The following is a 10,287-nucleotide window of genomic DNA, read 5'->3' on the forward strand; positions in this document are numbered from 1 at the left end:
CCTTGGTGCCTTTAGTTTTCCAAGCCCATGAGATCAAATAGCTAATACTATCAAGCAGTGGAGCAATGAAAAAAAAAAGTGTTTCCAGAATACAGCTGTTGTTATTTGGCTGTTGTTGCCAACCTTAAAGTAAAAAGCTTGAAAACAACTATACAAGCATTTTTAAAGGCATTCATCCAAATTCAGGTCACAAAAACTCCCTAAGTCCATTTATTAATAAGACAAATTTTTCAGCCTGAACAACTTGAAAAGAAACTTTAGTAATTTTAAATTTTTACGAAAAAGGTTTCTCAACTTTCTGCTGACCCTCGCAATCACCAAACTGAGACTGAATCAACAATGAGAAATTGAAGTTAACCTTTGTGGATAGAGATGTAAAATATATATTTCAGATAAACCAGAAGGTATAGGGCAAAACAAATACCTGTATACCCACCACCAACCTTAACAAATAAAACATAAAAATACAATTGAAGTCTTCTGTGTTCTTCTTCTCCCATTATTTCTCTCATCCCTACCAGCTCTCTCCAAATGAATGGAACTGTCCTAAATTTAGTGTTTTTATTGTAATGCCGGTGGCCAAGGCCAGGCAGGTCCATATTGGATTCAAGCAGATGGTAAAGAAACTGCAGAGCTGGGAAGTGTTGGGCCATTCCATTTAACAGCTTCTCACACAGTGGACAAGCACACAGGCAGGGGAAAACCACTTCTCAGGCAAATGAATAGCAAAATGGCCCTTCACAGTGGCAGGCAGGCAATCTCCCTTCTGCCATCCCCCTGAGTGCAAGCACCCAGAGCCTTACATAGGCCATACACACGTGGTGCAGCCACGTGCTCACACAGTAATCAGGCAGAGTGCTTGCAGCCAGTAAACCGGCAAGCAAGCCTAACACAGCTGCCCCACAAATATTTTTATTATTTAACCATACATGTATAACTCTCCAAACAATATATAGTATAGTTTCTGTTAAAATTTTATAAAAATTATATTGTAATATGCAAGTCTTTCACACACATACATTTACTTTTTCAGTATTCTATTACATGGTTTATCCATGTTTAAACACATAGATAATACATTTTAGCTTCTATATAGCAGTTAGATCATACCATAATTTGTCCATTGTCACACTACAGACATAATGAAATATATTTTCTCATACATAACTTCTCAATAGTGGCAGGAGTTTCTCCAGACAATGTTTCTCAACTTTATTGTACATATAAATCACTTAAAGATCTTATTAAAATGCAGTTTCTGATTTAGCAGGCCTGAGATTGGGTCTGATATTCTGCACGTCTAACCAGGTCCTAGGCTACACTGTTCAATATGGTAGTCACTAATCACATGTAGCTATTTGTTTAATTAAAATTTTTAAAAATTAAAGATGTAGTTACTCACACTAAACATATTTCAAGTGCTCAATACTTATTGAACAGATCAGAGATATTCCCATCATCTCAGAAATTTGGACTATTGGACAGCATTACTCTAGGGTCTTGCTAGTTGTCCAGAGACCCCATCCTCAGCATCACCAGGCAGCTCTGTAGAAATGCAGAATCTTAGGCTCCACCTAATAAATAAAATACATTTAAATCAATTACTTCATTATGATTTTAGAAATGACTAGGTCACCATTGAAAAAAATACTAATATGGCAGAGGAAGTTAATGAGGGTGGAAAAAATAACATTACTATGAGTTGGTAATTGTTGAAACTGGGTAAAGATGGTACATGGGTGTACACTTTGGATATTCTATTTATTCTTGTATATATCTTAAATTTTCAAAATAAAATGTTAAAAGAATTTAATTTTTCCCCTGAAAGTACTTTCAAAAGTTTCTAAAGAAAAATTTGTAGTAAAGAATGTTGACAGCAACAACAAAAAATGGCATGAAAGATAAGAATCCTGGTTCCAATGCTGTTATACTTAAACCAGAGTTAAATAATCAGAAGTAAGAGAGGCAATGGGTTTATTATTCTAAACATGATGCCAGCAGGAACAAGGCAGGGGTGCCCCCTTTCATCACTCTTATTCAATATAGTTCTGGAAATCCTAGCCAGAGCAATCATACAAAAAGTAAAATAAAAGGCATCCAAATTGGGGAAAAAGATATAAAACTGTCATTATTTGCTGATGACATGATACTGTACATAGAAAACCCTAAAGTCTCAGTCAAAAAACTACTTGACCTGATAAATGAATTCAGCAAGGTGGCAAAATATACAATCAATATTCAGAAATCAGTGGCCTTTTTATATACCAACAATAAATTGTCAGAAACAGAAATTAAGGAAACAATCTCCTTTACTCTTGCAACGACAACAAAAAAGTAAGGTATGTAGGAATAAATTTAACCAAGGAGATAAAACACCTGTACTCAGAAAATTGTAAGACATTGACAAAGAAAACAAGATAGAAGGTGACAGAGGACAATCTGACTTTGGGTGGTGGGTATGCAACATAATTGAACGACAAGATAACCTGGACTTGTTATCTTTGAATATATGTATCCTGATTTATTGATGTCACCCCATTAAAAAAAAATAAAATTATTAAAAAAAATTGTAAGACATTGAAAAAAGGAACTGAAAGCATATATCATGTTCATGGGTAGGAAAAACTATTATTAAAATATATATCTATACCACCCAAAGCAATCTATAGATTCAACACAATTCCTATTAAAATACCAATGGCATTCTTTAAAGATAAAGAACAAATATTCCAAAGATTTATATGGAACCAAAAAAGAACCCAAACAGCCTCAGCAATCATGCAAATGAAGAACAAAGTGGGAGGTATCACACTTCCTGATCTCAAGTTATACTACAAGGCCATTGTACTCAAAACAGCTTGGTACTGACATACAGGCGTACAGATCAATGGAACAGAACAGAGAACCCAGAAATAAACCCACACCTTTACAGTCAATTGATATTTGACAATGGAAGCAAGAGTATATATGGAGTAAAGACAGTCTCCTTAATACATGGTGTTAGAAAAATTGCACAGGTACATGCCAAAAAAGGAAACAAGACCACCAACTTACACCATTCATGAAAACAAAGTCAAAGTGAATAAAATCTTCAATGTATGTCATGAAACCATAAAAATATTGGAAGAAAACAGATAGAAATCTCTCTGATATGCCTAGTAGCAATATTTTTGCCAATATATCCCCATGGGCAAGTGAAATAAAGGACAAAATAAACAAATGGGACTGTATCAAAATAAAAAGCTTTTGTACAGCTAAAGACACCATTAACAAAATAAAAAGACTACCCTCACAATGGGAGAACATATTTGCCAATACATCTTGTAAGCAATTAATAACCAAAACTTACAAAGAACTTCTAAAACTCAACACCAGGAAAATTAAAAAATGGGCAGAGGAACTGAACAGACACTTCACCAAAGAGGACATACAGATGGCCAATAGGTATACGAAAAAATATTCAGCATCACTAATTATTAGAGAAATGCAAATTAATACCACAATGAAATACCACCTCACACCTGTCAGAATGGCACTCATTAACAAATTAACACAGAAGTGCTGGTGAGGGTGTGGAATAGAAGGGAAACCTGCATTGCTAGTGGGAATGCAGACTGGTGCAGCCACTGTGGAAAACAGGATGGTATTTCCTCAAAAAATTAAAAATGGAACTGCCTTTGACCCAGTTATCCCACTTTTAGGAATATATCCTAAAAATCCCAAAACACTGATTCAAAAGAAGAAATGCACCCCCATGTTTATGGCAGCATTGTTCACAATAGCCAAGATTTGAAACAGCCCAAGTATCCATCAGTGGACAAGTGGAAGAAAAAATGTGGTACATATAGACAATGGAATACTACATGGCCATAAAAAAGGTGTGATGGCATGGATGAACCAGGATTTTATTATGCTAAGTGAAATAAGCCAGGCAGAAAAAGACAAATATCATATGACCTAGTTTATATGTGAAATCTAATCAACATGGTGAACTGAGGAACAAAATAGAGGCAGAGGCAGGGTCACAGGAAACAGGGACAGCTCTCAGAGGGAAGGGAGATAAGGGGACTGGATCAGAGAAGGTGAAGGGATTATATAGCTTTGGGTTTATTTTGAGCTATTATGTTCCATTGATCTATATGTCTGTTTTTATGCCAGCACCATGCTGTTTTGATTACCATGGCACTGTAGTATGTTTGATATCAGGTAGTGTGATATATTTCTGTGTTCTTCTTTCTCAAGATTGTTGTGACTATTCAGTGTCTTCTGAGGTTCTGTATAAATTTTTGGAATATTTGTTCTAGCTTTGTGAAATATGCTATTGGTGTCTTGATAGGAATTGCATTGAATCTATAGATTGCTTTGGGTAGTATGGACATTTAATGATGTTAATTCTTCCTATCCATGAGCACAGTACATGCTTCCACTTATTTGTGTCTTCTGATTTCTATCTTTAGTGTCTTATAATTTCCCAAGTACTGGTCTTTTATGTCCTTGGTTAATTTTATTCCTAGGTATTTTATTCTTTTTGAAGCAATTGTAAAAGGGACTGTTTTCTTAGTTTCATTTTTTGATAGTTAATTATTGGTGTATAAAAATAAAACAAATTTTTAATGTTTTTAACCTGCTACTTTACTGAATTCATTTAACAGTTCTAGTAGATTTGGGGGGAATCTTTAGGTTCTCTCTGAAGTAGCATGTATCTGCAAATAATGACAGTTTTACTTCTTCCTTTCCAATTTGGATGTCTTTTATTTCTTCATGTCTAATTGCTGTGGTTGGATTTCCAGTACTATATTGAATGAGAGTGGTGAAAGTGGATATCCCTGTCTTGTTTCTGAGAATATATTCTTTTTAACATTGACCATAGCACAACAGACCTAGAATTTAGGTATCTAGAATTGGCATCTAAGGATATGATTACATACTTCATGCTCTATGAATAAATATGCTCTACTCTAAATTAAAACTTTGAAGAGTTGGGGCAAACAACAATGAAAGTTCTATTGCTATGTCTTCTGGCTATCAAGGTTTTTCAGTATTGTCTGTCAGGAGACTCTGTGCAATCCACTCCTCCATGTTTCAAGGGGCCAACTTCCAAGGGACCCAAAGCAAAACCAGGAAAGGAGTCACCCAAAGTAGTACTAAAGTTTTAGAACAGTGAACCAGTATTTTCATTCTATTTAAGTGCTTATCTTGATAATAAAAAAAGCTACATTTCTGAGCAAGTATATTACCTTAATTTTTACATATCTGTATTATTCTTGTTAAAGCCAATGAAGATACAAAAACATGATTAAAGAATTGAATTTTTGGCCCTGGCCAGTTGGCTCAGCGGTAGAGCATCGGCCTAGTGTGCAGAGGCCCCGGGTTCAATTCCCGGCCAGGGCACACAGGAGAAGCGCCCATTTGCTTCTCCACCCTCCCCTTCCTCTCTGTCTCTCTCTTCCCCTCCCGCAGCCAAGGCTCCATTGGAGCAAAGATGGCCTGGGCGCTAGGGATGGCTCTGTGGCCTCTGCCGCAGGCGCTAGAGTGGCTCTGGTCACAACATGGTGATGCCCAGGATGGACAGAGCATCACCCCCTGGTGGGCAGAGCGTTGCCCCATGGTGGGCGTGCCGGGTGTATCCCCGTCAGGCACATGCGGGAGTCTGTCTGACTGTCTCTCCCTGTTTCCAGCTTCAGAAAAATGCAAAAAAAAAAAAAATTTGAATTTTTATCTGTTGTAATAATTTATATAACATTTTCTTATAAAAAGTAACTTAAACATATTATTAATCTACCTAAAAGGGAAGGCAATTTTATACAACAGGCAAAAGAGCTATACTATAGTGCTCAAAGTAAAAGTTGACTTAATACAAAACCTTTATAACTTTCTTACACAAAACTTTGTTTTCCTAGTCACTTCAGAGAGAGAAAGAGAGAAAGACAGATACTAATTTAAAAGCAGAGGTTTCTATTATGTTAAGCATGGCTGTAATAATATAACAACATCAAGGGTATTTTTTGGGTTTTTTTTATTTTTCTGAAGTTAGAAACGGGGAGGCAGTCAGACAGACTACCGCATGCGCCCAACTGGGATCCATCTGGCATGCCCACCAGGGGGCAATGCTCTGCCTATCTGGGGCATTGCTCTATTGCAACCAGGGCCATTCTAGCGCCTGAGGCAGAGGCCACAGAGTCATCCTCAGCGCCCGGGTCAATTTTGCTCCAATGGAGCCTTGGCTGTGGGAGGGGAAGAGAGAGACAGAGAGGAAGGAGAGGGGGAGGAGTGGAGAAGCAGATGGGTGCTTCTCCTGTGTGCCCTGGCTGGAAATCGAACCTGGGACTCCTGCACACCAGGCCGAAGCTCTACCACTGAGCCAATCAGCCAGGGCTTTTAAAGTCACAATCACCTAATAGCTCTACAGTCTTTAAAATATCATTACTAGCCCTGGCTGGTTGGCTCAGCGGTAGAGCGTCGGCCTAGCGTGCAGAGGACCCGGGTTCGATTCCCAGCCAAGGCACACAGGAGAAACGCCCATTTGCTTCTCCACCCCTCCGCCGCGCTTTCCTCTCTGCCTCTCTCTTCCCCTCCTGCAGCAAAGGCTCCATTAGAGCAAAGATGGCCCGGGTGCTGGGGATGGCTCTGTGGCCTCTGCCTCAGGCGCTAGAGTGGCTCTGGTCGCAACATGGTGACGCCCAGGATGGGCAGAGCATCGCCCCCTGGTGGGCAGAGCGTCGCCCCTGGTGGGCGTGCCGGGTGAATCCCGGTCGGGCGCATGCGGGAGTCTGTCTGACTGTCTCTCCCTGTTTCCAGCTTCAGAAAAATGAAAAAATATATATATATATCATTACTATAATTATAGAATGTGAAATTTTAATAAGTGTAATTTCTTGGTAAATCTTCCAAGATTAAAACATTGCAAAATCTATTCTAAGTCATCTAATGAGCCAACTACTAGATAGGCTAATAGCTACAACAAAGTTAAAAGCCAGGGAACCCCTCCCCAAAATGATGGCTTTGCTTTTGAATAGTTATTCTAAGTCCCATCACTCTTCTATCAGAAATAAAAGAGCCAGCCCTGGCCGGTTGGCTCAGTGGTAGAGCGTTGGCCTGGTGTGCAGGGGACCCGGGTTCGATTCCCGGCCAGGGCACACAGGAGAAGCACCCATTTGCTTTTCCCCCCTCCCCCCTCCTTCCTCTCTGTCTCTCTCTTCCCCTCCTGCAGCCAAGGCTCCATTGGAGCAAAGATGGCCCGGGCGCTGGGGATGGCTCCTTGGCCTCTGCCCCAGGCGCTAGAGTGGCTCTGGTTGCGGCAGAGCGACTCCCCGGAGGGGCAGAGCATTGCCCCCTGGTGGGCGTGCCAGGTGGATCCCAGTCGGGCACATGTGGGAGTCTGTCTGACTGCCTCCCTGTTTCTAACTTCAGAAAAATACAACAAAAAAAAAGAGAGAGAGAGAAAATTTAGTCTTCAGTACTCCACAGTGTGGTGGGTAAGTGGTATAGTGGAGAAATGGCAGTGGAGAAGTGGGATTATTGGATCAAATGTTAGTCGTATATTTAATAACTTCAATAATAGCTGTACTAATTTACATTTCCTATAACAGTGCCATCTAACTTTTTTTTTTTTCTTTACAGGGACAGGGAGAGAGTCAGAGAGAGGGACAGACAGGGACAAACAGGAACGGAGAGAGATGAAAAGCATCAATCATTGGTTTTTCGTTGAGACACCTTAGTTGTTCATTGATTGCCTTCTCATATGTGCCTTGACCGCGGGCCTTCAGCAGACCGAGTAACCCCTTGCTCGAGCCAGCGACCTTGCGTCCAAGCTGGTGAGCTTGTGCTCAAACCAGATCAGCCTTTAGCAGACCGAGTAACCCCTTGCTCAAGCCAGCAACCTTGCGTCAAGCTGGCAACCTCAGGGTCTCGAACCTGGGTCCTCTGCATCCCAGTCCAATGCTCTATCCACTGCACCATTGTCTGATCAGGCCATCTAACTTTAATATATAGTTATGATTGTAATACAAATAAGCACTGGAAAATCATATAGAACATGACCACTATATATATTTGTTTTTTTGACTGAGACAGAGAGAGGGACAGATAGGGACAGACAGACTGGGAGAGAGATGTGAAGCATCAATTCTTCGTTGCAGCACCTTAGTTGTTCAGTGATTGCTTTCTCATATGTGCCTTGGCCAGGGGACTATAGCAGAGTGAGTGACCCCTCGGTCAAGCCAGCGACCTTGGTCTTCAAGCCAGTGACCTTTGGGCTCAAGCTAGTGACCAGGGGGTCATGTTTATGATCCCACACTCAAGCCAGCAACCCCGTGCTCAAGCTGGTGAGCCTGCGCTCAAGCTGGCAACCTCAGGGTTTTGAACCTGGGTCCTCTGTATCCCAGTCTGACACTCTATCCACTGCACCACTACCTGGTCAGGCAACAATATACTTTTTAAGTGACATCATGTTAAACATGACTTAATCTCTTTTCTTTTATCATTTAACAATCTGTATGTGTTGTATATAGCTTTATTTTTCCTTTTATCATCAGATTTGTATATGTTACTTCCCCCCACCTGAATTTTCCTCAATTTGCCTTATATATCTAATCTTTCTATAATAGAAGAAAACAAAGTAATTACCTCTTTCTTAAAACCCTATCTTTTCTAACCATCAAATGTATCTCTGGTTTCTCTAGTATTAAATTTTCTTTTGGTGCTTTGAACATCAAAGACATCATTTCTTTTTCAAAAAATTACATTTGAATAATCCATTTTCTCTCAACCTTGCAACATATTATTTCCCTCCTAGGCGTGACTGCCTGTCATCTTTAAAGTAACCATACTATTCAAATGTTGTTTTCTATGATAAATCCAATGTCTTTGAACTAAACTCTGGTTTTCATTTTATATACTAGAAAATGACTTTCCATGCTTTCATTAAAACAAGAATAGATGTGCATTTCAGTATGCATTAACGGGTTTCTAAAAGTCTGTATTTTATACAATGAAATTAAATTTCCTTTGAAAACAGAGACCAGGAGTAATTAGTTTTTCTTGAAGAAAAAAGTAAGCTTTTTATTGCTATCATAGATTTTTGTGGTAACTGTATTTTAGACTCTTGCATGTCCCCCCATAGCGCATGAGATCATAGTATTAGTTTTCCTGTGAGTTAAAAATATTTTAGTATAAATTCATAAATGTTGAATACATAATTATATAAATATTGATCATACCCTTTGATGACTTTCACTAAAAACCTTCTATATACAAGTCTGCAATGAAGGGTCTGCATCTCCAGATAAATGATACCTCATAAGTAAAATGTTCATCTCCTGAACCTGGTGATGTGAACTTTTGCCCTCCCATGTCTACTCCTCCAGAACTAGAACAGTAATGCTATCCTCCTTCACAAAGAAAATGTGGCAAATGACGTTGAAGATATTTTTTTCTGGAGTAATGATATGTCTTTTATGGTTTGTCCATTCCTGAGGTGTTCAATATAGCAGACATTATAAAAATGTGGTTATTTAACACATGGAATTTAGGCTAGTCTAAATCAAAATGTGCTGTCAATGTGAGATACACACTGATTTCAAGAATCAGCATAAAAAATTCAAACAATATTGATTACATGTTGAAATAATTTTTTTTTTTTTGTATTTTTCTGAAGTTGGAAACGGGGAGGCAGTCAGACAGACTCCTGCATGCGCCCGACCAGGATCCACCCGGCATGCCCACCAGGGGGTGATGCTCTGCCCATCTGGGCCATTGCTCTGTTGCATCCAGAGCCCTTCTAGCACCTGAGGCAGAGGCCACAGAGCCATCCTCAGCGCCCGGGCCATCCTTGCTCCAATGGAGCCTCGGCTGCGGGAGGGGAAGAGAGAGACAGAGAGGAAGGAGAGGGGGAGGGGTGGAGAAGCAGATGGGCACCTCTCCTGTGTGCCCTGGCCGGGAATTGAACCCAGGACTTCCGCATGACAGGCCGATGCTCTACCACTGAGCCAACCGGCCAGGGCCTGAAATAATATTTTGAATGTACAGGGTAGGACAAAAGTTAGGTTGTAAGTATGTGAAACAGTTTATTCTTGATTTATTATTTATTAATTATAATATCACAGTACAAATAATTATAAATCTACTTTTGCCACACCCTGTAGTAGGTTAAATAATAAATTATTAAAATGAATTTCTTCTGGGTACTTTTTAAACTTTTATTAATGTAACTACTACTAGAAAATTTTAAGTTATGTTTGTGGCTCCCAAACATACTATTTTTTTTTTTTGTATATTTCCAAAGTGAAA

General features: G+C 39.4%; 1 non-coding gene across 1 annotated transcript; it reads right to left on the reverse strand.

Moving 5' to 3' along the window:
- Positions 1-9,925: 9,925 nt before the first annotated feature.
- TRNAD-GUC (transfer RNA aspartic acid (anticodon GUC)) lies at positions 9,926-10,001 on the reverse strand. The gene has a single exon. It is a non-coding gene; the product is annotated as a tRNA-Asp (tRNA).
- Between the last annotated feature and the right edge of the window lie 286 nt (positions 10,002-10,287).

This window comes from Saccopteryx bilineata, chromosome 1 (genome assembly GCF_036850765.1).
Source record: "Saccopteryx bilineata isolate mSacBil1 chromosome 1, mSacBil1_pri_phased_curated, whole genome shotgun sequence".
NCBI lineage: Eukaryota > Metazoa > Chordata > Mammalia > Chiroptera > Emballonuridae > Saccopteryx > Saccopteryx bilineata.